The sequence below is a fragment of the Phyllobates terribilis genome, unplaced genomic scaffold (assembly GCF_046119375.1).
Source record: "Phyllobates terribilis strain yellow unplaced genomic scaffold, ASM4611937v1 Scaffold_40__1_contigs__length_11209783, whole genome shotgun sequence".
In the NCBI taxonomy this organism is placed as follows: Eukaryota; Metazoa; Chordata; class Amphibia; order Anura; family Dendrobatidae; genus Phyllobates; species Phyllobates terribilis.
Window position 1 is genome coordinate 10,136,529 of NW_027362800.1, and position 26,547 is coordinate 10,163,075.

At 45.1% G+C, this 26,547-nt stretch overlaps 21 non-coding genes across 21 annotated transcripts; all 21 read right to left on the bottom strand.

The window, feature by feature from the left end:
* Positions 1-100: 100 nt before the first annotated feature.
* On the bottom strand, positions 101-291 carry LOC141190548 (U2 spliceosomal RNA). The gene has a single exon (XR_012264572.1). It is a non-coding gene; the product is annotated as a U2 spliceosomal RNA (small nuclear RNA).
* Positions 292-1,414: 1,123 nt separating this feature from the next.
* Positions 1,415-1,605, bottom strand: LOC141190549 (U2 spliceosomal RNA). Its single transcript, XR_012264573.1, has one exon. It is a non-coding gene; the product is annotated as a U2 spliceosomal RNA (small nuclear RNA).
* A 1,120-nt stretch (positions 1,606-2,725) lies between these two features.
* Positions 2,726-2,916, bottom strand: LOC141190550 (U2 spliceosomal RNA). The gene has a single exon (XR_012264574.1). It is a non-coding gene; the product is annotated as a U2 spliceosomal RNA (small nuclear RNA).
* A 1,124-nt stretch (positions 2,917-4,040) lies between these two features.
* LOC141190551 (U2 spliceosomal RNA) lies at positions 4,041-4,231 on the bottom strand. Its single transcript, XR_012264575.1, has one exon. It is a non-coding gene; the product is annotated as a U2 spliceosomal RNA (small nuclear RNA).
* Positions 4,232-5,353: 1,122 nt separating this feature from the next.
* Positions 5,354-5,544, bottom strand: LOC141184677 (U2 spliceosomal RNA). Its single transcript, XR_012259410.1, has one exon. It is a non-coding gene; the product is annotated as a U2 spliceosomal RNA (small nuclear RNA).
* Positions 5,545-6,664: 1,120 nt separating this feature from the next.
* LOC141185347 (U2 spliceosomal RNA) lies at positions 6,665-6,855 on the bottom strand. The gene has a single exon (XR_012260018.1). It is a non-coding gene; the product is annotated as a U2 spliceosomal RNA (small nuclear RNA).
* Positions 6,856-7,973: 1,118 nt separating this feature from the next.
* LOC141190552 (U2 spliceosomal RNA) lies at positions 7,974-8,164 on the bottom strand. The gene has a single exon (XR_012264576.1). It is a non-coding gene; the product is annotated as a U2 spliceosomal RNA (small nuclear RNA).
* A 1,118-nt stretch (positions 8,165-9,282) lies between these two features.
* On the bottom strand, positions 9,283-9,473 carry LOC141190553 (U2 spliceosomal RNA). The gene has a single exon (XR_012264577.1). It is a non-coding gene; the product is annotated as a U2 spliceosomal RNA (small nuclear RNA).
* Positions 9,474-10,594: 1,121 nt separating this feature from the next.
* Positions 10,595-10,785, bottom strand: LOC141190554 (U2 spliceosomal RNA). The gene has a single exon (XR_012264578.1). It is a non-coding gene; the product is annotated as a U2 spliceosomal RNA (small nuclear RNA).
* Positions 10,786-11,902: 1,117 nt separating this feature from the next.
* Positions 11,903-12,093, bottom strand: LOC141190555 (U2 spliceosomal RNA). Its single transcript, XR_012264579.1, has one exon. It is a non-coding gene; the product is annotated as a U2 spliceosomal RNA (small nuclear RNA).
* A 1,120-nt stretch (positions 12,094-13,213) lies between these two features.
* LOC141190557 (U2 spliceosomal RNA) lies at positions 13,214-13,404 on the bottom strand. Its single transcript, XR_012264581.1, has one exon. It is a non-coding gene; the product is annotated as a U2 spliceosomal RNA (small nuclear RNA).
* A 1,120-nt stretch (positions 13,405-14,524) lies between these two features.
* LOC141190558 (U2 spliceosomal RNA) lies at positions 14,525-14,715 on the bottom strand. Its single transcript, XR_012264582.1, has one exon. It is a non-coding gene; the product is annotated as a U2 spliceosomal RNA (small nuclear RNA).
* Positions 14,716-15,835: 1,120 nt separating this feature from the next.
* LOC141190559 (U2 spliceosomal RNA) lies at positions 15,836-16,026 on the bottom strand. Its single transcript, XR_012264583.1, has one exon. It is a non-coding gene; the product is annotated as a U2 spliceosomal RNA (small nuclear RNA).
* A 1,121-nt stretch (positions 16,027-17,147) lies between these two features.
* Positions 17,148-17,338, bottom strand: LOC141190560 (U2 spliceosomal RNA). Its single transcript, XR_012264584.1, has one exon. It is a non-coding gene; the product is annotated as a U2 spliceosomal RNA (small nuclear RNA).
* Positions 17,339-18,460: 1,122 nt separating this feature from the next.
* Positions 18,461-18,651, bottom strand: LOC141185140 (U2 spliceosomal RNA). The gene has a single exon (XR_012259830.1). It is a non-coding gene; the product is annotated as a U2 spliceosomal RNA (small nuclear RNA).
* A 1,113-nt stretch (positions 18,652-19,764) lies between these two features.
* LOC141191364 (U2 spliceosomal RNA) lies at positions 19,765-19,955 on the bottom strand. Its single transcript, XR_012265361.1, has one exon. It is a non-coding gene; the product is annotated as a U2 spliceosomal RNA (small nuclear RNA).
* Positions 19,956-21,077: 1,122 nt separating this feature from the next.
* LOC141184614 (U2 spliceosomal RNA) lies at positions 21,078-21,268 on the bottom strand. Its single transcript, XR_012259353.1, has one exon. It is a non-coding gene; the product is annotated as a U2 spliceosomal RNA (small nuclear RNA).
* A 1,120-nt stretch (positions 21,269-22,388) lies between these two features.
* LOC141191278 (U2 spliceosomal RNA) lies at positions 22,389-22,579 on the bottom strand. Its single transcript, XR_012265276.1, has one exon. It is a non-coding gene; the product is annotated as a U2 spliceosomal RNA (small nuclear RNA).
* A 1,116-nt stretch (positions 22,580-23,695) lies between these two features.
* Positions 23,696-23,886, bottom strand: LOC141190561 (U2 spliceosomal RNA). Its single transcript, XR_012264585.1, has one exon. It is a non-coding gene; the product is annotated as a U2 spliceosomal RNA (small nuclear RNA).
* A 1,124-nt stretch (positions 23,887-25,010) lies between these two features.
* On the bottom strand, positions 25,011-25,201 carry LOC141191365 (U2 spliceosomal RNA). Its single transcript, XR_012265362.1, has one exon. It is a non-coding gene; the product is annotated as a U2 spliceosomal RNA (small nuclear RNA).
* Positions 25,202-26,322: 1,121 nt separating this feature from the next.
* Positions 26,323-26,513, bottom strand: LOC141184615 (U2 spliceosomal RNA). Its single transcript, XR_012259354.1, has one exon. It is a non-coding gene; the product is annotated as a U2 spliceosomal RNA (small nuclear RNA).
* Positions 26,514-26,547: the final 34 nt, after the last annotated feature.

Genomic DNA, 26,547 nt, shown 5'->3' on the forward strand with positions numbered 1-26,547 from the left:
AAAGCAAAGCCAAAGAGTCCATCCCAAAATCCGACAAACAAGCAAAATGAACAAAAAGCATTGAATTCAATTCTTTCTGATTTTAGAAACTGCATTAAAGAAGGGGTGCACCGGTCCTGGAGATACTGCAATACCAGGTCAATGCGTGGAGTGGACAGAGCAAGCTCTTTTTCCATCTCCCTGTTCTAAAAATCCATTTAATATATGGTCCCCAGATAGGGGACGTATCAGATATTAAACTGATAAGAACAGATACTACACTTGATCTTAGCCAAAAGGCCGAGAAGCGATAACCAGAATTGGTTTCCGACTACGGTGCCACCCAAGGATTCTGAAAAGTCCATTTGTGGAGATGGCCACCTGGACCCCCGTTAAGAAGACATGCTGTCAACCTCTAGATCCCTCACATGCCTGCACTTTTCGGCTTGCTGCTGCTGCAATCCACGCGTTTTAGATCTGCATAACTCCACCTCTTTTAGCACAGTACCCTCAACCCCCGGCTGTTCCCACCCGCCTCAACACCGTTGGAAGGGAGGAGAACCAATTAAGGCGGGGGGGGGGGGGTGGAACGAGCAGCTGTCTACCCTTAGCAGGAGGGTTGCTGATTAATTACCTCTCCTGCTGCTGCTGCTGCTGGCTGTCCAGCAGCAGACTGAAGGTGGCTGCTGCTGTGCGCAGGTATATAAAGGCTCAGAGCCTATTATGACACGCGCAGCCAGCGTTCCATTGCCACATTCCGTCTACTGCAGGCGGGATACCTGGATGGCTGAATGTCACTGAGAAGCTCACAGAGACCGCCATAAGCAACAGTTTAAAAGAATGCCACAGACTAATCAACCAAACTTTTTGGGTTGGTTTCTCTTTTATAGTCTGCAGGCATTAAATGAAAGAAGTCAGTGTTCCAGCAGAGGGAGACAACGTTTCAGAAAAGGCATTGTAGCAAACCAAAAAAGAAATTTTAAGCGCAGCAGAGTAACCAGCTCACATACCTGTTAGCTCAGGTGAGTTTAACAGGCTGCTGTTGATAACAAGGGCATTTGCTAAATAGATGGTGTGTGTGCAACAATATACTGAAAGGTCAATTATATTGTGCAGCTTATCTCACCACCTGTAGTTATTTAGGTGAAAGCTCCAAAATGCTTGCCTAATATGTCTGTTTATCCAAAAGGAAGTATAGAGGGAGAGCTAGATAGATAGCATTGCATTACATTACATTACATGGCAATGCAATGCACGGTTGCTGAAGTTGAACCAAAATGAGCTTGTCATCTGGCTTCTGCAACTTTTAACATGAAAAATCCAATGAGGAGAAGAAAAGCAAAGCCAAAGAGTCCATCCCAAAATCCGACAAACAAGCAAAATGAACAAAAAGCATTGAATTCAATTCTTTCTGATTTTAGAAACTGCATTAAAGAAGGGGTGCACCGGTCCTGGAGATACTGCAATACCAGGTCAATGCGTGGAGTGGACAGAGCAAGCTCTTTTTCCATCTCCCTGTTCTAAAAATCCATTTAATATATGGTCCCCAGATAGGGGACGTATCAGATATTAAACTGATAAGAACAGATACTACACTTGATCTTAGCCAAAAGGCCGAGAAGCGATAACCAGAATTGGTTTCCGACTACGGTGCCACCCAAGGATTCTGAAAAGTCCATTTGTGGAGATGGCCACCTGGACTCCCGTTAAGAAGACATGCTGTCAACCTCTAGATCCCTCACATGCCTGCACTTTTCGGCTTGCTGCTGCTGCAATCCACGCGTTTTAGATCTGCATAACTCCACCTCTTTTAGCACAGTACCCTCAACCCCCGGCTGTTCCCACCCGCCTCAACACCGTTGGAAGGGAGGAGAACCAATTAAGGCGGGGGGGGGGGTGGAACGAGCAGCTGTCTACCCTTAGCAGGAGGGTTGCTGATTAATTACCTCTCCTGCTGCTGCTGCTGCTGGCTGTCCAGCAGCAGACTGAAGGTGGCTGCTGCTGTGCGCAGGTTTAAAAAGGCTCAGAGCCTATTATGACACGCGCAGCCAGCGTTCCATTGCCACATTCCGTCTACTGCAGGCGGGATACCTGGATGGCTGAATGTCACTGAGAAGCTCACAGAGACCGCCATAAGCAACAGTTTAAAAGAATGCCACAGACTAATCAACCAAACTTTTTGGGTTGGTTTCTCTTTTATAGTCTGCAGGCATTAAATGAAAGAAGTCAGTGTTCCAGCAGAGGGAGACAACGTTTCAGAAAAGGCATTGTAGCAAACCAAAAAAGAAATTTTAAGCACAGCAGAGTAACCAGCTCACATACCTGTTAGCTCAGGTGAGTTTAAAAGGCTGCTGTTGATAACAAGGGCATTTGCTAAATAGATGGTGTGTGTGCAACAATATACTGAAAGGTCAATTATATTGTGCAGCTTATCTCACCACCTGTAGTTATTTAGGTGAAAGCTCCAAAATGCTTGCCTAATATGTCTGTTTATCCAAAAGGAAGTATAGAGGGAGAGCTAGATAGATAGCATTGCATTACATTACATTACATGGCAATGCAATGCACAGTTGCTGAAGTTGAACCAAAATGAGCTTGTCATCTGGCTTCTGCAACTTTTAACATGAAAAATCCAATGAGGAGAAGAAAAGCAAAGCCAAAGAGTCCATCCCAAAATCCGACAACAAGCAAAATGAACAAAAAGCATTGAATTCAATTCTTTCTGATTTTAGAAACTGCATTAAAGAAGGGGTGCACCGGTCCTGGAGATACTGCAATACCAGGTCAATGCGTGGAGTGGACAGAGCAAGCTCTTTTTCCATCTCCCTGTTCTAAAAATCCATTTAATATATGGTCCCCAGATAGGGGACGTATCAGATATTAAACTGATAAGAACAGATACTACACTTGATCTTAGCCAAAAGGCCGAGAAGCGATAACCAGAATTGGTTTCCGACTACGGTGCCACCCAAGGATTCTGAAAAGTCCATTTGTGGAGATGGCCACCTGGACTCCCGTTAAGAAGACATGCTGTCAACCTCTAGATCCCTCACATGCCTGCAGTTTTCGGCTTGCTGCTGCTGCAATCCACGCGTTTTAGATCTGCATAACTCCACCTCTTTTAGCACAGTACCCTCAACCCCCGGCTGTTCCCACCCGCCTCAACACCGTTGGAAGGGAGGAGAACCAATTAAGGCGGGGGGGGGGGGGGTGGAACGAGCAGCTGTCTACCCTTAGCAGGAGGGTTGCTGATTAATTACCTCTCCTGCTGCTGCTGCTGCTGGCTGTCCAGCAGCAGACTGAAGGTGGCTGCTGCTGTGCGCAGGTTTAAAAAGGCTCAGAGCCTATTATGACACGCGCAGCCAGCGTTCCATTGCCACATTCCGTCTACTGCAGGCGGGATACCTGGATGGCTGAATGTCACTGAGAAGCTCACAGAGACCGCCATAAGCAACAGTTTAAAAGAATGCCACAGACTAATCAACCAAACTTTTTGGGTTGGTTTCTCTTTTATAGTCTGCAGGCATTAAATGAAAGAAGTCAGTGTTCCAGCAGAGGGAGACAACGTTTCAGAAAAGGCATTGTAGCAAACCAAAAAAGAAATTTTAAGCACAGCAGAGTAACCAGCTCACATACCTGTTAGCTCAGGTGAGTTTAAAAGGCTGCTGTTGATAACAAGGGCATTTGCTAAATAGATGGTGTGTGTGCAACAATATACTGAAAGGTCAATTATATTGTGCAGCTTATCTCACCACCTGTAGTTATTTAGGTGAAAGCTCCAAAATGCTTGCCTAATATGTCTGTTTATCCAAAAGGAAGTATAGAGGGAGAGCTAGATAGATAGCATTGCATTACATTACATTACATGGCAATGCAATGCACAGTTGCTGAAGTTGAACCAAAATGAGCTTGTCATCTGGCTTCTGCAACTTTTAACATGAAAAATCCAATGAGGAGAAGAAAAGCAAAGCCAAAGAGTCCATCCCAAAATCCGACAAACAAGCAAAATGAACAAAAAGCATTGAATTCAATTCTTTCTGATTTTAGAAACTGCATTAAAGAAGGGGTGCACCGGTCCTGGAGATACTGCAATACCAGGTCAATGCGTGGAGTGGACAGAGCAAGCTCTTTTTCCATCTCCCTGTTCTAAAAATCCATTTAATATATGGTCCCCAGATAGGGGACGTATCAGATATTAAACTGATAAGAACAGATACTACACTTGATCTTAGCCAAAAGGCCGAGAAGCGATAACCAGAATTGGTTTCCGACTACGGTGCCACCCAAGGATTCTGAAAAGTCCATTTGTGGAGATGGCCACCTGGACTCCCGTTAAGAAGACATGCTGTCAACCTCTAGATCCCTCACATGCCTGCAGTTTTCGGCTTGCTGCTGCTGCAATCCACGCGTTTTAGATCTGCATAACTCCACCTCTTTTAGCACAGTACCCTCAACCCCCGGCTGTTCCCACCCGCCTCAACACCGTTGGAAGGGAGGAGAACCAATTAAGGCGGGGGGGGGGGGTGGAACGAGCAGCTGTCTACCCTTAGCAGGAGGGTTGCTGATTAATTACCTCTCCTGCTGCTGCTGCTGCTGGCTGTCCAGCAGCAGACTGAAGGTGGCTGCTGCTGTGCGCAGGTATATAAAGGCTCAGAGCCTATTATGACACGCGCAGCCAGCGTTCCATTGCCACATTCCGTCTACTGCAGGCGGGATACCTGGATGGCTGAATGTCACTGAGAAGCTCACAGAGACCGCCATAAGCAACAGTTTAAAAGAATGCCACAGACTAATCAACCAAACTTTTTGGGTTGGTTTCTCTTTTATAGTCTGCAGGCATTAAATGAAAGAAGTCAGTGTTCCAGCAGAGGGAGACAACGTTTCAGAAAAGGCATTGTAGCAAACCAAAAAAGAAATTTTAAGCGCAGCAGAGTAACCAGCTCACATACCTGTTAGCTCAGGTGAGTTTAAAAGGCTGCTGTTGATAACAAGGGCATTTGCTATATAGATGGTGTGTGTGCAACAATATACTGAAAGGTCAATTATATTGTGCAGCTTATCTCACCACCTGTAGTTATTTAGGTGAAAGCTCCAAAATGCTTGCCTAATATGTCTGTTTATCCAAAAGGAAGTATAGAGGGAGAGCTAGATAGATAGCATTGCATTACATTACATTACATGGCAATGCAATGCACAGTTGCTGAAGTTGAACCAAAATGAGCTTGTCATCTGGCTTCTGCAACTTTTAACATGAAAAATCCAATGAGGAGAAGAAAAGCAAAGCCAAAGAGTCCATCCCAAAATCCGACAAACAAGCAAAATGAACAAAAAGCATTGAATTCAATTCTTTCTGATTTTAGAAACTGCATTAAAGAAGGGGTGCACCGGTCCTGGAGATACTGCAATACCAGGTCAATGCGTGGAGTGGACAGAGCAAGCTCTTTTTCAATCTCCCTGTTCTAAAAATCCATTTAATATATGGTCCCCAGATAGGGGACGTATCAGATATTAAACTGATAAGAACAGATACTACACTTGATCTTAGCCAAAAGGCCGAGAAGCGATAACCAGAATTGGTTTCCGACTACGGTGCCACCCAAGGATTCTGAAAAGTCCATTTGTGGAGATGGCCACCTGGACTCCCGTTAAGAAGACATGCTGTCAACCTCTAGATCCCTCACATGCCTGCACTTTTCGGCTTGCTGCTGCTGCAATCCACGCGTTTTAGATCTGCATAACTCCACCTCTTTTAGCACAGTACCCTCAACCCCCGGCTGTTCCCACCCGCCTCAACACCGTTGGAAGGGAGGAGAACCAATTAAGGCGGGGGGGGGGTGGAACGAGCAGCTGTCTACCCTTAGCAGGAGGGTTGCTGATTAATTACCTCTCCTGCTGCTGCTGCTGCTGGCTGTCCAGCAGCAGACTGAAGGTGGCTGCTGCTGTGCGCAGGTATATAAAGGCTCAGAGCCTATTATGACACGCGCAGCCAGCGTTCCATTGCCACATTCCGTCTACTGCAGGCGGGATACCTGGATGGCTGAATGTCACTGAGAAGCTCACAGAGACCGCCATAAGCAACAGTTTAAAAGAATGCCACAGACTAATCAACCAAACTTTTTGGGTTGGTTTCTCTTTTATAGTCTGCAGGCATTAAATGAAAGAAGTCAGTGTTCCAGCAGAGGGAGACAACGTTTCAGAAAAGGCATTGTAGCAAACCAAAAAAGAAATTTTAAGCTCAGCAGAGTAACCAGCTCACATACCTGTTAGCTCAGGTGAGTTTAAAAGGCTGCTGTTGATAACAAGGGCATTTGCTAAATAGATGGTGTGTGTGCAACAATATACTGAAAGGTCAATTATATTGTGCAGCTTATGTCACCACCTGTAGTTATTTAGGTGAAAGCTCCAAAATGCTTGCCTAATATGTCTGTTTATCCAAAAGGAAGTATAGAGGGAGAGCTAGATAGATAGCATTGCATTACATTACATTACATGGCAATGCAATGCACAGTTGCTGAAGTTGAACCAAAATGAGCTTGTCATCTGGCTTCTGCAACTTTTAACATGAAAAATCCAATGAGGAGAAGAAAAGCAAAGCCAAAGAGTCCATCCCAAAATCCGACAAACAAGCAAAATGAACAAAAAGCATTGAATTCAATTCTTTCTGATTTTAGAAACTGCATTAAAGAAGGGGTGCACCGGTCCTGGAGATACTGCAATACCAGGTCAATGCGTGGAGTGGACAGAGTAAGCTCTTTTACCATCTCCCTGTTCTAAAAATCCATTTAATATATGGTCCCCAGATAGGGGACGTATCAGATATTAAACTGATAAGAACAGATACTACACTTGATCTTAGCCAAAAGGCCGAGAAGCGATAACCAGAATTGGTTTCCGACTACGGTGCCACCCAAGGATTCTGAAAAGTCCATTTGTGCAGATGGCCACCTGGACTCCCGCTAAGAAGACATGCTGTGAACCTCTAGATCCCTCACATGCCTGCACTTTTCGGCTTGCTGCTGCTGCAATCCACGCGTTTTAGATCTGCATAACTCCACCTCTTTTAGCACAGTACCCTCAACCCCCGGCTGTTCCCACCCGCCTCAACACCGTTGGAAGGGAGGAGAACCAATTAAGGCGGGGGGGGGTGGAACGAGCAGCTGTCTACCCTTAGCAGGAGGGTTGCTGATTAATTACCTCTCCTGCTGCTGCTGCTGCTGGCTGTCCAGCAGCAGACTAAAGGTGGCTGCTGCTGTGCGCAGGTATATAAAGGCTCAGAGCCTATTATGACACGCGCAGCCAGCGTTCCATTGCCACATTCCGTCTACTGCAGGCGGGATACCTGGATGGCTGAATGTCACTGAGAAGCTCACAGAGACCGCCATAAGCAACAGTTTAAAAGAATGCCACAGACTAATCAACCAAACTTTTTGGGTTGGTTTCTCTTTTATAGTCTGCAGGCATTAAATGAAAGAAGTCAGTGTTCCAGCAGAGGGAGACAACGTTTCAGAAAAGGCATTGTAGCAAACCAAAAAAGAAATTTTAAGCGCAGCAGAGTAACCAGCTCACATACCTGTTAGCTCAGGTGAGTTTAAAAGGCTGCTGTTGATAACAAGGGCATTTGCTAAATAGATGGTGTGTGTGCAACAATATACTGAAAGGTCAATTATATTGTGCAGCTTATCTCACCACCTGTAGTTATTTAGGTGAAAGCTCCAAAATGCTTGCCTAATATGTCTGTTTATCCAAAAGGAAGTATAGAGGGAGAGCTAGATAGATAGCATTGCATTACATTACATTACATGGCAATGCAATGCACAGTTGCTGAAGTTGAACCAAAATGAGCTTGTCATCTGGCTTCTGCAACTTTTAACATGAAAAATCCAATGAGGAGAAGAAAAGCAAAGCCAAAGAGTCCATCCCAAATCCGACAAACAAGCAAAATGAACAAAAAGCATTGAATTCAATTCTTTCTGATTTTAGAAACTGCATTAAAGAAGGGGTGCACCGGTCCTGGAGATACTGCAATACCAGGTCAATGCGTGGAGTGGACAGAGCAAGCTCTTTTTCCATCTCCCTGTTCTAAAAATCCATTTAATATATGGTCCCCAGATAGGGGACGTATCAGATATTAAACTGATAAGAACAGATACTACACTTGATCTTAGCCAAAAGGCCGAGAAGCGATAACCAGAATTGGTTTCCGACTACGGTGCCACCCAAGGATTCTGAAAAGTCCATTTGTGGAGATGGCCACCTGGACTCCCGTTAAGAAGACATGCTGTCAACCTCTAGATCCCTCACATGCCTGCACTTTTCGGCTTGCTGCTGCTGCAATCCACGCGTTTTAGATCTGCATAACTCCACCTCTTTTAGCACAGTACCCTCAACCCCCGGCTGTTCCCACCCGCCTCAACACCGTTGGAAGGGAGGAGAACCAATTAAGGCGGGGGGGGGGGTGGAACGAGCAGCTGTCTACCCTTAGCAGGAGGGTTGCTGATTAATTACCTCTCCTGCTGCTGCTGCTGGCTGTCCAGCAGCAGACTGAAGGTGGCTGCTGCTGTGCGCAGGTATATAAAGGCTCAGAGCCTATTATGACACGCGCAGCCAGCGTTCCATTGCCACATTCCGTCTACTGCAGGCGGGATACCTGGATGGCTGAATGTCACTGAGAAGCTCACAGAGACCGCCATAAGCAACAGTTTAAAAGAATGCCACAGACTAATCAACCAAACTTTTTGGGTTGGTTTCTCTTTTATAGTCTGCAGGCATTAAATGAAAGAAGTCAGTGTTCCAGCAGAGGGAGACAACGTTTCAGAAAAGGCATTGTAGCAAACCAAAAAAGAAATTTTAAGCGCAGCAGAGTAACCAGCTCACATACCTGTTAGCTCAGGTGAGTTTAAAAGGCTGCTGTTGATAACAAGGGCATTTGCTAAATAGATGGTGTGTGTGCAACAATATACTGAAAGGTCAATTATATTGTGCAGCTTATCTCACCACCTGTAGTTATTTAGGTGAAAGCTCCAAAATGCTTGCCTAATATGTCTGTTTATCCAAAAGGAAGTATAGAGGGAGAGCTAGATAGATAGCATTGCATTACATTACATTACATGGCAATGCAATGCACAGTTGCTGAAGTTGAACCAAAATGAGCTTGTCATCTGGCTTCTGCAACTTTTAACATGAAAAATCCAATGAGGAGAAGAAAAGCAAAGCCAAAGAGTCCATCCCAAAATCCGACAAACAAGCAAAATGAACAAAAAGCATTGAATTCAATTCTTTCTGATTTTAGAAACTGCATTAAAGAAGGGGTGCACCGGTCCTGGAGATACTGCAATACCAGGTCAATGCGTGGAGTGGACAGAGCAAGCTCTTTTTCCATCTCCCTGTTCTAAAAATCCATTTAATATATGGTCCCCAGATAGGGGACGTATCAGATATTAAACTGATAAGAACAGATACTACACTTGATCTTAGCCAAAAGGCCGAGAAGCGATAACCAGAATTGGTTTCCGACTACGGTGCCACCCAAGGATTCTGAAAAGTCCATTTGTGGAGATGGCCACCTGGACTCCTGTTAAGAAGACATGCTGTCAACCTCTAGATCCCTCACATGCCTGCACTTTTCGGCTTGCTGCTGCTGCAATCCACGCGTTTTAGATCTGCATAACTCCACCTCTTTTAGCACAGTACCCTCAACCCCCGGCTGTTCCCACCCGCCTCAACACCGTTGGAAGGGAGGAGAACCAATTAAGGCGGGGGGGGGGGTGGAACGAGCAGCTGTCTACCCTTAGCAGGAGGATTGCTGATTAATTACCTCTCCTGCTGCTGCTGCTGCTGGCTGTCCAGCAGCAGACTGAAGGTGGCTGCTGCTGTGCGCAGGTATATAAAGGCTCAGAGCCTATTATGACACGCGCAGCCAGCGTTCCATTGCCACATTCCGTCTACTGCAGGCGGGATACCTGGATGGCTGAATGTCACTGAGAAGCTCACAGAGACCGCCATAAGCAACAGTTTAAAAGAATGCCACAGACTAATCAACCAAACTTTTTGGGTTGGTTTCTCTTTTATAGTCTGCAGCCATTAAATGAAAGAAGTCAGTGTTCCAGCAGAGGGAGACAACGTTTCAGAAAAGGCATTGTAGCAAACCAAAAAAGAAATTTTAAGCGCAGCAGAGTAACCAGCTCACATACCTGTTAGCTCAGGTGAGTTTAAAAGGCTGCTGTTGATAACAAGGGCATTTGCTAAATAGATGGTGTGTGTGCAACAATATACTGAAAGGTCAATTATATTGTGCAGCTTATCTCACCACCTGTAGTTATTTAGGTGAAAGCTCCAAAATGCTTGCCTAATATGTCTGTTTATCCAAAAGGAAGTATAGAGGGAGAGCTAGATAGATAGCATTGCATTACATTACATTACATGGCAATGCAATGCACAGTTGCTGAAGTTGAACCAAAATGAGCTTGTCATCTGGCTTCTGCAACTTTTAACATGAAAAATCCAATGAGGAGAAGAAAAGCAAAGCCAAAGAGTCCATCCCAAAATCCGACAAACAAGCAAAATGAACAAAAAGCATTGAATTCAATTCTTTCTGATTTTAGAAACTGCATTAAAGAAGGGGTGCACCGGTCCTGGAGATACTGCAATACCAGGTCAATGCGTGGAGTGGACAGAGCAAGCTCTTTTTCCATCTCCCTGTTCTAAAAATCCATTTAATATATGGTCCCCAGATAGGGGACGTATCAGATATTAAACTGATAAGAACAGATACTACACTTGATCTTAGCCAAAAGGCCGAGAAGCGATAACCAGAATTGGTTTCCGACTACGGTGCCACCCAAGGATTCTGAAAAGTCCATTTGTGGAGATGGCCACCTGGACTCCCGTTAAGAAGACATGCTGTCAACCTCTAGATCCCTCACATGCCTGCACTTTTCGGCTTGCTGCTGCTGCAATCCACGCGTTTTAGATCTGCATAACTCCACCTCTTTTAGCACAGTACCCTCAACCCCCGGCTGTTCCCACCCGCCTCAACACCGTTGGAAGGGAGGAGAACCAATTAAGGCGGGGGGGGGGTGGAACGAGCAGCTGTCTACCCTTAGCAGGAGGGTTGCTGATTAATTACCTCTCCTGCTGCTGCTGCTGGCTGTCCAGCAGCAGACTGAAGGTGGCTGCTGCTGTGCGCAGGTATATAAAGGCTCAGAGCCTATTATGACACGCGCAGCCAGCGTTCCATTGCCACATTCCGTCTACTGCAGGCGGGATACCTGGATGGCTGAATGTCACTGAGAAGCTCACAGAGATAGCCATAAGCAACAGTTTAAAAGAATGCCACGGACTAATCAACCAAACTTTTTGGGTTGGTTTCTCTTTTATAGTCTGCAGGCATTAAATGAAAGAAGTCAGTGTTCCAGCAGAGGGAGACAACGTTTCAGAAAAGGCATTGTAGCAAACCAAAAAAGAAATTTTAAGCGCAGCAGAGTAACCAGCTCACATACCTGTTAGCTCAGGTGAGTTTAAAAGGCTGCTGTTGATAACAAGGGCATTTGCTAAATAGATGGTGTGTGTGCAACAATATACTGAAAGGTCAATTATGTTGTGCAGCTTATCTCACCACCTGTAGTTATTTAGGTGAAAGCTCCAAAATGCTTGCCTAATATGTCTGTTTATCCAAAAGGAAGTATAGAGGGAGAGCTAGATAGATAGCATTGCATTACATTACATTACATGGCAATGCAATGCACAGTTGCTGAAGTTGAACCAAAATGAGCTTGTCATCTGGCTTCTGCAACTTTTAACATGAAAAATCCAATGAGGAGAAGAAAAGCAAAGCCAAAGAGTCCATCCCAAAATCCGACAAACAAGCAAAATGAACAAAAAGCATTGAATTCAATTCTTTCTGATTTTAGAAACTGCATTAAAGAAGGGGTGCACCGGTCCTGGAGATACTGCAATACCAGGTCAATGCGTGGAGTGGACAGAGCAAGCTCTTTTTCCATCTCCCTGTTCTAAAAATCCATTTAATATATGGTCCCCAGATAGGGGACGTATCAGATATTAAACTGATAAGAACAGATACTACACTTGATCTTAGCCAAAAGGCCGAGAAGCGATAACCAGAATTGGTTTCCGACTACGGTGCCACCCAAGGATTCTGAAAAGTCCATTTGTGGAGATGGCCACCTGGACTCCCGTTAAGAAGACATGCTGTCAACCTCTAGATCCCTCACATGCCTGCACTTTTCGGCTTGCTGCTGCTGCAATCCACGCGTTTTAGATCTGCATAACTCCACCTCTTTTAGCACAGTACCCTCAACCCCCGGCTGTTCCCACCCGCCTCAACACCGTTGGAAGGGAGGAGAACCAATTAAGGCGGGGGGGGGGTGGAACGAGCAGCTGTCTACCCTTAGCAGGAGGGTTGCTGATTAATTACCTCTCCTGCTGCTGCTGCTGCTGGCTGTCCAGCAGCAGACTGAAGGTGGCTGCTGCTGTGCGCAGGTATATAAAGGCTCAGAGCCTATTATGACACGCGCAGCCAGCGTTCCATTGCCACATTCCGTCTACTGCAGGCGGGATACCAGAATGGCTGAATGTCACTGAGAAGCTCACAGAGACCGCCATAAGCAACAGTTTAAAAGAATGCCACAGACTAATCAACCAAACTTTTTGGGTTGGTTTCTCTTTTATAGTCTGCAGGCATTAAATGAAAGAAGTCAGTGTTCCAGCAGAGGGAGACAACGTTTCAGAAAAGGCATTGTAGCAAACTAAAAAAGAAATTTTAAGCGCAGCAGAGTAACCAGCTCACATACCTGTTAGCTCAGGTGAGTTTAAAAGGCTGCTGTTGATAACAAGGGCATTTGCTAAATAGATGGTGTGTGTGCAACAATATACTGAAAGGTCAATTATATTGTGCAGCTTATCTCACCACCTGTAGTTATTTAGGTGAAAGCTCCAAAATGCTTGCCTAATATGTCTGTTTATCCAAAAGGAAGTATAGAGGGAGAGCTAGATAGATAGCATTGCATTACATTACATTACATGGCAATGCAATGCACAGTTGCTGAAGTTGAACCAAAATGAGCTTGTCATCTGGCTTCTGCAACTTTTAACATGAAAAATCCAATGAGGAGAAGAAAAGCAAAGCCAAAGAGTCCATCCCAAAATCCGACAAACAAGCAAAATGAACAAAAAGCATTGAATTCAATTCTTTCTGATTTTAGAAACTGCATTAAAGAAGGGGTGCACCGGTCCTGGAGATACTGCAATACCAGGTCAATGCGTGGAGTGGACAGAGCAAGCTCTTTTTCCATCTCCCTGTTCTAAAAATCCATTTAATATATGGTCCCCAGATAGGGGACGTATCAGATATTAAACTGATAAGAACAGATACTACACTTGATCTTAGCCAAAAGGCCGAGAAGCGATAACCAGAATTGGTTTCCGACTACGGTGCCACCCAAGGATTCTGAAAAGTCCATTTGTGGAGATGGCCACCTGGACTCCCGTTAAGAAGACATGCTGTCAACCTCTAGATCCCTCACATGCCTGCACTTTTCGGCTTGCTGCTGCTGCAATCCACGCGTTTTAGATCTGCATAACTCCACCTCTTTTAGCACAGTACCCTCAACCCCCGGCTGTTCCCACCCGCCTCAACACCGTTGGAAGGGAGGAGAACCAATTAAGGCGGGGGGGGGGTGGAACGAGCAGCTGTCTACCCTTAGCAGGAGGGTTGCTGATTAATTACCTCTCCTGCTGCTGCTGCTGCTGGCTGTCCAGCAGCAGACTGAAGGTGGCTGCTGCTGTGCGCAGGTATATAAAGGCTCAGAGCCTATTATGACAAGCGCAGCCAGCGTTCCATTGCCACATTCCGTCTACTGCAGGCGGGATACCTGGATGGCTGAATGTCACTGAGAAGCTCACAGAGACCGCCATAAGCAACAGTTTAAAAGAATGCCACAGACTAATCAACCAAACTTTTTGGGTTGGTTTCTCTTTTATAGTCTGCAGGCATTAAATGAAAGAAGTCAGTGTTCCAGCAGAGGGAGACAACGTTTCAGAAAAGGCATTGTAGCAAACCAAAAAAGAAATTTTAAGCGCAGCAGAGTAACCAGCTCACATACCTGTTAGCTCAGGTGAGTTTAAAAGGCTGCTGTTGATAACAAGGGCATTTGCTAAATAGATGGTGTGTGTGCAACAATATACTGAAAGGTCAATTATATTGTGCAGCTTATCTCACCACCTGTAGTTATTTAGGTGAAAGCTCCAAAATGCTTGCCTAATATGTCTGTTTATCCAAAAGGAAGTATAGAGGGAGAGCTAGATAGATAGCATTGCATTACATTACATTACATGGCAATGCAATGCACAGTTGCTGAAGTTGAACCAAAATGAGCTTGTCATCTGGCTTCTGCAACTTTTAACATGAAAAATCCAATGAGGAGAAGAAAAGCAAAGCCAAAGAGTCCATCCCAAAATCCGACAAACAAGCAAAATGAACAAAAAGCATTGAATTCAATTCTTTCTGATTTTAGAAACTGCATTAAAGAAGGGGTGCACCGGTCCTGGAGATACTGCAATACCAGGTCAATGCGTGGAGTGGACAGAGCAAGCTCTTTTTCCATCTCCCTGTTCTAAAAATCCATTTAATATATGGTCCCCAGATAGGGGACGTATCAGATATTAAACTGATAAGAACAGATACTACACTTGATCTTAGCCAAAAGGCCGAGAAGCGATAACCAGAATTGGTTTCCGACTACGGTGCCACCCAAGGATTCTGAAAAGTCCATTTGTGGAGATGGCCACCTGGACTCCCGTTAAGAAGACATGCTGTCAACCTCTAGATCCCTCACATGCCTGCACTTTTCAGCTTGCTGCTGCTGCAATCCACGCGTTTTAGATCTGCATAACTCCACCTCTTTTAGCACAGTACCCTCAACCACCGGCTGTTCCCACCCGCCTCAACACCGTTGGAAGGGAGGAGAACCAATTAAGGCGGGGGGGGGGTGGAACGAGCAGCTGTCTACCCTTAGCAGGAGGGTTGCTGATTAATTACCTCTCCTGCTGCTGCTGCTGCTGGCTGTCCAGCAGCAGACTGAAGGTGGCTGCTGCTGTGCGCAGGTATATAAAGGCTCAGAGCCTATTATGACACGCGCAGCCAGTGTTCCATTGCCACATTCCGTCTACTGCAGGCGGGATACCTGGATGGCTGAATGTCACTGAGAAGCTCACAGAGACCGCCATAAGCAACAGTTTAAAAGAATGCCACAGACTAATCAACCAAACTTTTTGGGTTGGTTTCTCTTTTATAGTCTGCAGGCATTAAATGAAAGAAGTCAGTGTTCCAGCAGAGGGAGACAACGTTTCAGAAAAGGCATTGTAGCAAACCAAAAAAGAAATTTTAAGCGCAGCAGAGTAACCAGCTCACATACCTGTTAGCTCAGGTGAGTTTAAAAGGCTGCTGTTGATAACAAGGGCATTTGCTAAATAGATGGTGTGTGTGCAACAATATACTGAAAGGTCAATTATATTGTGCAGCTTATCTCACCACCTGTAGTTATTTAGGTGAAAGCTCCAAAATGCTTGCCTAATATGTCTGTTTATCCAAAAGGAAGTATAGAGGGAGAGCTAGATAGATAGCATTGCATTACATTACATTACATGGCAATGCAATGCACAGTTGCTGAAGTTGAACCAAAATGAGCTTGTCATCTGGCTTCTGCAACTTTTAACATGAAAAATCCAATGAGGAGAAGAAAAGCAAAGCCAAAGAGTCCATCCCAAAATCCGACAAACAAGCAAAATGAACAAAAAGCATTGAATTCAATTCTTTCTGATTTTAGAAACTGCATTAAAGAAGGGGTGCACCGGTCCTGGAGATACTGCAATACCAGGTCAATGCGTGGAGTGGACAGAGCAAGCTCTTTTTCCATCTCCCTGTTCTAAAAATCCATTTAATATATGGTCCCCAGATAGGGGACGTATCAGATATTAAACTGATAAGAACAGATACTACACTTGATCTTAGCCAAAAGGCCGAGAAGCGATAACCAGAATTGGTTTCCGACTACGGTGCCACCCAAGGATTCTGAAAAGTCCATTTGTGGAGATGGCCACCTGGACTCCCGTTAAGAAGACATGCTGTCAACCTCTAGATCCCTCACATGCCTGCACTTTTCGGCTTGCTGCTGCTGCAATCCACGCATTTTAGATCTGCATAACTCCACCTCTTTTAGCACAGTACCCTCAACCCCCGGCTGTTCCCACCCGCCTCAACACCGTTGGAAGGGAGGAGAACCAATTAAGGCGGGGGGGGGGGTGGAACGAGCAGCTGTCTACCCTTAGCAGGAGGGTTGCTGATTAATTACCTCTCCTGCTGCTGCTGCTGCTGGCTGTCCAGCAGCAGACTGAAGGTGGCTGCTGCTGTGCGCAGGTATATAAAGGCTCAGAGCCTATTATGACACGCGCAGCCAGCGTTCCATTGCCACATTCCGTCTACTGCAGGCGGGATACCTGGATGGCTGAATGTCACTGAGAAGCTCACAGAGACCGCCATAAGCAACAGTTTAAAAGAATGCCACAGACTAATCAACCAAACTTTTTGGGTTGGTTTCTCTTTTATAGTCTGCAGGCATTAAATGAAAGAAGTCAGTGTTCCAGCAGAGGGAGACAACGTTTCAGAAAAGGCATTGTAGCAAACCAAAAAAGAAATTTTAAGCGCAGCAGAGTAACCAGCTCACATACCTGTTAGCTCAGGTGAGTTTAAAAGGCTGCTGTTGATAACAAGGGCATTTGCTAAATAGATGGTGTGTGTGCAACAATATACTGAAAGGTCAATTATATTGTGCAGCTTATCTCACCACCTGTAGTTATTTAGTTGAAAGCTCCAAAATGCTTGCCTAATATGTCTGTTTATCCAAAAGGAAGTATAGAGGGAGAGCTAGATAGATAGCATTGCATTACATTACATTACATGGCAATGCAATGCACAGTTGCTGAAGTTGAACCAAAATGAGCTTGTCATCTGGCTTCTGCAACTTTTAACATGAAAAATCCAATGAGGAGAAGAAAAGCAAAGCCAAAGAGTCCATCCCAAAATCCGACAAACAAGCAAAATGAACAAAAAGCATTGAATTCAATTCTTTCTGATTTTAGAAACTGCATTAAAGAAGGGGTGCACCGGTCCTGGAGATACTGCAATACCAGGTCAATGCGTGGAGTGGACAGAGCAAGCTCTTTTTCCATCTCCCTGTTCTAAAAATCCATTTAATATATGGTCCCCAGATAGGGGACGTATCAGATATTAAACTGATAAGAACAGATACTACACTTGATCTTAGCCAAAAGGCCGAGAAGCGATAACCAGAATTGGTTTCCGACTACGGTGCCACCCAAGGATTCTGAAAAGTCCATTTGTGGAGATGGCCACCTGGACTCCCGTTAAGAAGACATGCTGTCAACCTCTAGATCCCTCACATGCCTGCACTTTTCGGCTTGCTGCTGCTGTAATCCACGCGTTTTAGATCTGCATAACTCCACCTCTTTTAGCACAGTACCCTCAACCCCCGGCTGTTCCCACCCGCCTCAACACCGTTGAAAGGGAGGAGAACCAATTAAGGCGGGGGGGGGGGGTGGAACGAGCAGCTGTCTACCCTTAGCAGGAGGGTTGCTGATTAATTACCTCTCCTGCTGCTGCTGCTGCTGGCTGTCCAGCAGCAGACTGAAGGTGGCTGCTGCTGTGCGCAGGTATATAAAGGCTCAGAGCTTATTATGACACGCGCAGCCAGCGTTCCATTGCCACATTCCGTCTACTGCAGGCGGGATACCTGGATGGCTGAATGTCACTGAGAAGCTCACAGAGACCGCCATAAGCAACAGCTTAAAAGAATGCCACAGACTAATCAACCAAACTTTTTGGGTTGGTTTCTCTTTTATAGTCTGCAGGCATTAAATGAAAGAAGTCAGTGTTCCAGCAGAGGGAGACAACGTTTCAGAAAAGGCATTGTAGCAAACCAAAAAAGAAATTTTAAGCGCAGCAGAGTAACCAGCTCACATACCTGTTAGCTCAGGTGAGTTTAAAAGGCTGCTGTTGATAACAAGGGCATTTGCTAAATAGATGGTGTGTGTGCAACAATATACTGAAAGGTCAATTATATTGTGCAGCTTATCTCACCACCTGTAGTTATTTAGGTGAAAGCTCCAAAATGCTTGCCTAATATGTCTGTTTATCCAAAAGGAAGTATAGAGGGAGAGCTGGATAGATAGCATTGCATTACATTACATTACATGGCAATGCAATGCACAGTTGCTGAAGTTGAACCAAAATGAGCTTGTCATCTGGCTTCTGCAACTTTTAACATGAAAAATCCAATGAGGAGAAGAAAAGCAAAGCCAAAGAGTCCATCCCAAAATCCGACAAACAAGCAAAATGAACAAAAAGCATTGAATTCAATTCTTTCTGATTTTAGAAACTGCATTAAAGAAGGGGTGCACCGGTCCTGGAGATACTGCAATACCAGGTCAATGCGTGGAGTGGACAGAGCAAGCTCTTTTTCCATCTCCCTGTTCTAAAAATCCATTTAATATATGGTCCCCAGATAGGGGACGTATCAGATACTAAACTGATAAGAACAGATACTACACTTGATCTTAGCCAAAAGGCCGAGAAGCGATAACCAGAATTGGTTTCCGACTACGGTGCCACCCAAGGATTCTGAAAAGTCCATTTGTGGAGATGGCCACCTGGACTCCCGTTAAGAAGACATGCTGTCAACCTCTAGATCCCTCACATGCCTGCACTTTTCGGCTTGCTGCTGCTGCAATCCACGCGTTTTAGATCTGCATAACTCCACCTCTTTTAGCACAGTACCCTCAACCCCCGGCTGTTCCCACCCGCCTCAACACCGTTGGAAGGGAGGAGAACCAATTAAGGCGGGGGGGGGTGGAACGAGCAGCTGTCTACCCTTAGCAGGAGGGTTGCTGATTAATTACCTCTCCTGCTGCTGCTGGCTGTCCAGCAGCAGACTGAAGGTGGCTGCTGCTGTGCGCAGGTATATAAAGGCTCAGAGCCTATTATGACACGCGCAGCCAGCGTTCCATTGCCACATTCCGTCTACTGCAGGCGGGATACCTGGATGGCTGAATGTCACTGAGAAGCTCACAGAGACCGCCATAAGCAACAGTTTAAAAGAATGCCACAGACTAATCAACCAAACTTTTTGGGTTGGTTTCTCTTTTATAGTCTGCAGGCATTAAATGAAAGAAGTCAGTGTTCCAGCAGAGGGAGACAACGTTTCAGAAAAGGCATTGTAGCAAACCAAAAAAGAAATTTTAAGCGCAGCAGAGTAACCAGCTCACATACCTGTTAGCTCAGGTGAGTTTAAAAGGCTGCTGTTGATAACAAGGGCATTTGCTAAATAGATGGTGTGTGTGCAACAATATACTGAAAGGTCAATTATATTGTGCAGCTTATCTCACCACCTGTAGTTATTTAGGTGAAAGCTCCAAAATGCTTGCCTAATATGTCTGTTTATCCAAAAGGAAGTATAGAGGGAGAGCTAGATAGATAGCATTGCATTACATTACATTACATGGCAATGCAATGCACAGTTGCTGAAGTTGAACCAAAATGAGCTTGTCATCTGGCTTCTGCAACTTTTAACATGAAAAATCCAATGAGGAGAAGAAAAGCAAAGCCAAAGAGTCCATCCCAAAATCCGACAAACAAGCAAAATGAACAAAAAGCATTGAATTCAATTCTTTCTGATTTTAGAAACTGCATTAAAGAAGGGGTGCACCGGTCCTGGAGATACTGCAATACCAGGTCAATGCGTGGAGTGGACAGAGCAAGCTCTTTTTCCATCTCCCTGTTTTAAAAATCCATTTAATATATGGTCCCCAGATAGGGGACGTATCAGATATTAAACTGATAAGAACAGATACTACACTTGATCTTAGCCAAAAGGCCGAGAAGCGATAACCAGAATTGGTTTCCGACTACGGTGCCACCCAAGGATTCTGAAAAGTCCATTTGTGGAGATGGCCACCTGGACTCCCGTTAAGAAGACATGCTGTCAACCTCTAGATCCCTCACATGCCTGCACTTTTCGGCTTGCTGCTGCTGCAATCCACGCGTTTTAGATCTGCATAACTCCACCTCTTTTAGCACAGTACCCTCAACCCCCGGCTGTTCCCACCCGCCTCAACACCGTTGGAAGGGAGGAGAACCAATTAAGGCGGGGGGGGGGGGTGGAACGAGCAGCTGTCTACCCTTAGCAGGAGGGTTGCTGATTAATTACCTCTCCTGCTGCTGCTGCTGCTGGCTGTCCAGCAGCAGACTGAAGGTGGCTGCTGCTGTGCGCAGGTAAATAAAGGCTCAGAGCCTATTATGACACGCGCAGCCAGCGTTCCATTGCCACATTCCGTCTACTGCAGGCGGGATACCTGGATGGCTGAATGTCACTGAGAAGCTCACAGAGACCGCCATAAGCAACAGTTTAAAAGAATGCCACAGACTAATCAACCAAACTTTTTGGGTTGGTTTCTCTTTTATAGTCTGCAGGCATTAAATGAAAGAAGTCAGTGTTCCAGCAGAGGGAGACAACGTTTCAGAAAAGGCATTGTAGCAAACCAAAAAAGAAATTTTAAGCGCAGCAGAGTAACCAGCTCACATACCTGTTAGCTCAGGTGAGTTTAAAAGGCTGCTGTTGATAACAAGGGCATTTGCTAAATAGATGGTGTGTGTGCAACAATATACTGAAAGGTCAATTATATTGTGCAGCTTATCTCACCACCTGTAGTTATTTAGGTGAAAGCTCCAAAATGCTTGCCTAATATGTCTGTTTATCCAAAAGGAAGTATAGAGGGAGAGCTAGATAGATAGCATTGCATTACATTACATTACATGGCAATGCAATGCACAGTTGCTGAAGTTGAACCAAAATGAGCTTGTCATCTGGCTTCTGCAACTTTTAACATGAAAAATCCAATGAGGAGAAGAAAAGCAAAGCCAAAGAGTCCATCCCAAAATCCGACAAACAAGCAAAATGAACAAAAAGCATTGAATTCAATTCTTTCTGATTTTAGAAACTGCATTAAAGAAGGGGTGCACCGGTCCTGGAGATACTGCAATACCAGGTCAATGCGTGGAGTGGACAGAGCAAGCTCTTTTTCCATCTCCCTGTTCTAAAAATCCATTAAATATATGGTCCCCAGATAGGGGACGTATCAGATATTAAACTGATAAGAACAGATACTACACTTGATCTTAGCCAAAAGGCCGAGAAGCGATAACCAGAATTGGTTTCCGACTACGGTGCCACCCAAGGATTCTGAAAAGTCCATTTGTGGAGATGGCCACCTGGACTCCCGTTAAGAAGACATGCTGTCAACCTCTAGATCCCTCACATGCCTGCACTTTTCGGCTTGCTGCTGCTGCAATCCACGCGTTTTAGATCTGCATAACTCCACCTCTTTTAGCACAGTACCCTCAACCCCCGGCTGTTCCCACCCGCCTCAACACCGTTGGAAGGGAGGAGAACCAATTAAGGCGGGGGGGGGGTGGAACGAGCAGCTGTCTACCCTTAGCAGGAGGGTTGCTGATTAATTACCTCTCCTGCTGCTGCTGCTGCTGGCTGTCCAGCAGCAGACTGAAGGTGGCTGCTGCTGTGCGCAGGTATATAAAGGCTCAGAGCCTATTATGACACGCGCAGCCAGCGTTCCATTGCCACATTCCGTCTACTGCAGGCGGGATACCTGGATGGCTGAATGTCACTGAGAAGCTCACAGAGACCGCCATAAGCAACAGTTTAAAAGAATGCCACAGACTAATCAACCAAACTTTTTGGGTTGGTTTCTCTTTTATAGTCTGCAGGCATTAAATGAAAGAAGTCAGTGTTCCAGCAGAGGGAGACAACGTTTCAGAAAAGGCATTGTAGCAAACCAAAAAAGAAATTTTAAGCGCAGCAGAGTAACCAGCTCACATACCTGTTAGCTCAGGTGAGTTTAAAAGGCTGCTGTTGATAACAAGGGCATTTGCTAAATAGATGGTGTGTGTGCAACAATATACTGAAAGGTCAATTATATTGTGCAGCTTATCTCACCACCTGTAGTTATTTAGGTGAAAGCTCCAAAATGCTTGCCTAATATGTCTGTTTATCCAAAAGGAAGTATAGAGGGAGAGCTAGATAGATAGCATTGCATTACATTACATTACATGGCAATGCAATGCACAGTTGCTGAAGTTGAACCAAAATGAGCTTGTCATCTGGCTTCTGCAACTTTTAACATGAAAAATCCAATGAGGAGAAGAAAAGCAAAGCCAAAGAGTCCATCCCAAAATCCGACAAACAAGCAAAATGAACAAAAAGCATTGAATTCAATTCTTTCTGATTTTAGAAACTGCATTAAAGAAGGGGTGCATCGGTCCTGGAGATACTGCAATACCAGGTCAATGCGTGGAGTGGACAGAGCAAGCTCTTTTTCCATCTCCCTGTTCTAAAAATCCATTTAATATATGGTCCCCAGATAGGGGACGTATCAGATATTAAACTGATAAGAACAGATACTACACTTGATCTTAGCCAAAAGGCCGAGAAGCGATAACCAGAATTGGTTTCCGACTACGGTGCCACCCAAGGATTCTGAAAAGTCCATTTGTGGAGATGGCCACCTGGACTCCCGTTAAGAAGACATGCTGTCAACCTCTAGATCCCTCACATGCCTGCACTTTTCGGCTTGCTGCTGCTGCAATCCACGCGTTTTAGATCTGCATAACTCCACCTCTTTTAGCACAGTACCCTCAACCCCCGGCTGTTCCCACCCGCCTCAACACCGTTGGAAGGGAGGAGAACCAATTAAGGCGGGGGGGGGTGGAACGAGCAGCTGTCTACCCTTAGCAGGAGGGTTGCTGATTAATTACCTCTCCTGCTGCTGCTGCTGGCTGTCCAGCAGCAGACTGAAGGTGGCTGCTGCTGAGCGCAGGTATATAAAGGCTCAGAGCCTATTATGACACGCGCAGCCAGCGTTCCATTGCCACATTCCGTCTACTGCAGGCGGGATACCTGGATGGCTGAATGTCACTGAGAAGCTCACAGAGACCGCCATAAGCAACAGTTTAAAAGAATGCCACAGACTAATCAACCAAACTTTTTGGGTTGGTTTCTCTTTTATAGTCTGCAGGCATTAAATGAAAGAAGTCAGTGTTCCAGCAGAGGGAGACAACGTTTCAGAAAAGGCATTGTAGCAAACCAAAAAAGAAATTTTAAGCGCAGCAGAGTAACCAGCTCACATACCTGTTAGCTCAGGTGAGTTTAAAAGGCTGCTGTTGATAACAAGGGCATTTGCTAAATAGATGGTGTGTGTGCAACAATATACTGAAAGGTCAATTATATTGTGCAGCTTATCTCACCACCTGTAGTTATTTAGGTGAAAGCTCCAAAATGCTTGCCTAATATGTCTGTTTATCCAAAAGGAAGTATAGAGGGAGAGCTAGATAGATAGCATTGCATTACATTACATTACATGGCAATGCAATGCACAGTTGCTGAAGTTGAACCAAAATGAGCTTGTCATCTGGCTTCTGCAACTTTTAACATGAAAAATCCAATGAGGAGAAGAAAAGCAAAGCCAAAGAGTCCATCCCAAAATCCGACAAACAAGCAAAATGAACAAAAAGCATTGAATTCAATTCTTTCTGATTTTAGAAACTGCATTAAAGAAGGGGTGCACCGGTCCTGGAGATACTGCAATACCAGGTCAATGCGTGGAGTGGACAGAGCAAGCTCTTTTTCCATCTCCCTGTTCTAAAAATCCATTTAATATATGGTCCCCAGATAGGGGACGTATCAGATATTAAACTGATAAGAACAGATACTACACTTGATCTTAGCCAAAAGGCCGAGAAGCGATAACCAGAATTGGTTTCCGACTACGGTGCCACCCAAGGATTCTGAAAAGTCCATTTGTGGAGATGGCCACCTGGACTCCCGTTAAGAAGACATGCTGTCAACCTCTAGATCCCTCACATGCCTGCACTTTTCGGCTTGCTGCTGCTGTAATCCACGCGTTTTAGATCTGCATAACTCCACCTCTTTTAGCACAGTACCCTCAACCCCCGGCTGTTCCCACCCGCCTCAACACCGTTGGAAGGGAGGAGAACCAATTAAGGCGGGGGGGGGGGTGGAACGAGCAGCTGTCTACCCTTAGCAGGAGGGTTGCTGATTAATTACCTCTCCTGCTGCTGCTGCTGCTGCTGGCTGTCCAGCAGCAGACTGAAGGTGGCTGCTGCTGTGCGCAGGTATATAAAGGCTCAGAGCCTATTATGACACGCGCAGCCAGCGTTCCATTGCCACATTCCGTCTACTGCAGGCGGGATACCTGGATGGCTGAATGTCACTGAGAAGCTCACAGAGACCGCCATAAGCAACAGTTTAAAAGAATGCCACAGACTAATCAACCAAACTTTTTGGGTTGGTTTCTCTTTTATAGTCTGCAGGCATTAAATGAAAGAAGTCAGTGTTCCAGCAGAGGGAGACAACGTTTCAGAAAAGGCATTGTAGCAAACCAAAAAAGAAATTTTAAGCGCAGCAGAGTAACCAGCTCACATACCTGTTAGCTCAGGTGAGTTTAAAAGGCTGCTGTTGATAACAAGGGCATTTGCTAAATAGATGGTGTGTGTGCAACAATATACTGAAAGGTCAATTATATTGTGCAGCTTATCTCACCACCTGTAGTTATTTAGGTGAAAGCTCCAAAATGCTTGCCTAATATGTCTGTTTATCCAAAAGGAAGTATAGAGGGAGAGCTAGATAGATAGCATTGCATTACATTACATTACATGGCAATGCAATGCACAGTTGCTGAAGTTGAACCAAAATGAGCTTGTCATCTGGCTTCTGCAACTTTTAACATGAAAAATCCAATGAGGAGAAGAAAAGCAAAGCCAAAGAGTCCATCCCAAAATCCGACAAACAAGCAAAATGAACAAAAAGCATTGAATTCAATTCTTTCTGATTTTAGAAACTGCATTAAAGAAGGGGTGCACCGGTCCTGGAGATACTGCAATACCAGGTCAATGCGTGGAGTGGACAGAGCAAGCTCTTTTTCCATCTCCCTGTTTTAAAAATCCATTTAATATATGGTCCCCAGATAGGGGACGTATCAGATATTAAACTGATAAGAACAGATACTACACTTGATCTTAGCCAAAAGGCCGAGAAGCGATAACCAGAATTGGTTTCCGACTACGGTGCCACCCAAGGATTCTGAAAAGTCCATTTGTGGAGATGGCCACCTGGACTCCCGTTAAGAAGACATGCTGTCAACCTCTAGATCCCTCACATGCCTGCACTTTTCGGCTTGCTGCTGCTGCAATCCACGCGTTTTAGATCTGCATAACTCCACCTCTTTTAGCACAGTACCCTCAACCCCCGGCTGTTCCCACCCGCCTCAACACCGTTGGAAGGGAGGAGAACCAATTAAGGCGGGGGGGGGGGTGGAACGAGCAGCTGTCTACCCTTAGCAGGAGGGTTGCTGATTAATTACCTCTCCTGCTGCTGCTGCTGCTGGCTGTCCAGCAGCAGACTGAAGGTGGCTGCTGCTGTGCGCAGGTAAATAAAGGCTCAGAGCCTATTATGACACGCGCAGCCAGCGTTCCATTGCCACATTCCGTCTACTGCAGGCGGGATACCTGGATGGCTGAATGTCACTGAGAAGCTCACAGAGACCGCCATAAGCAACAGTTTAAAAGAATGCCACAGACTAATCAACCAAACTTTTTGGGTTGGTTTCTCTTTTATAGTCTGCAGGCATTAAATGAAAGAAGTCAGTGTTCCAGCAGAGGGAGACAACGTTTCAGAAAAGGCATTGTAGCAAACCAAAAAAGAAATTTTAAGCGCAGCAGAGTAACCAGCTCACATACCTGTTAGCTCAGGTGAGTTTAAAAGGCTGCTGTTGATAACAAGGGCATTTGCTAAATAGATGGTGTGTGTGCAACAATATACTGAAAGGTCAATTATATTGTGCAGCTTATCTCACCACCTGTAGTTATTTAGGTGAAAGCTCCAAAATGCTTGCCTAATATGTCTGTTTATCCAAAAGGAAGTATAGAGGGAGAGCTAGATAGATAGCATTGCATTACATTACATTACATGGCAATGCAATGCACAGTTGCTGAAGTTGAACCAAAATGAGCTTGTCATCTGGCTTCTGCAACTTTTAACATGAAAAATCCAATGAGGAGAAGAAAAGCAAAGCCAAAGAGTCCATCCCAAAATCCGACAAACAAGCAAAATGAACAAAAAGCATTGAATTCAATTCTTTCTGATTTTAGAAACTGCATTAAAGAAGGGGTGCACCGGTCCTGGAGATACTGCAATACCAGGTCAATGCGTGGAGTGGACAGAGCAAGCTCTTTTTCCATCTCCCTGTTCTAAAAATCCATTAAATATATGGTCCCCAGATAGGGGACGTATCAGATATTAAACTGATAAGAACAGATACTACACTTGATCTTAGCCAAAAGGCCGAGAAGCGATAACCAGAATTGGTTTCCGACTACGGTGCCACCCA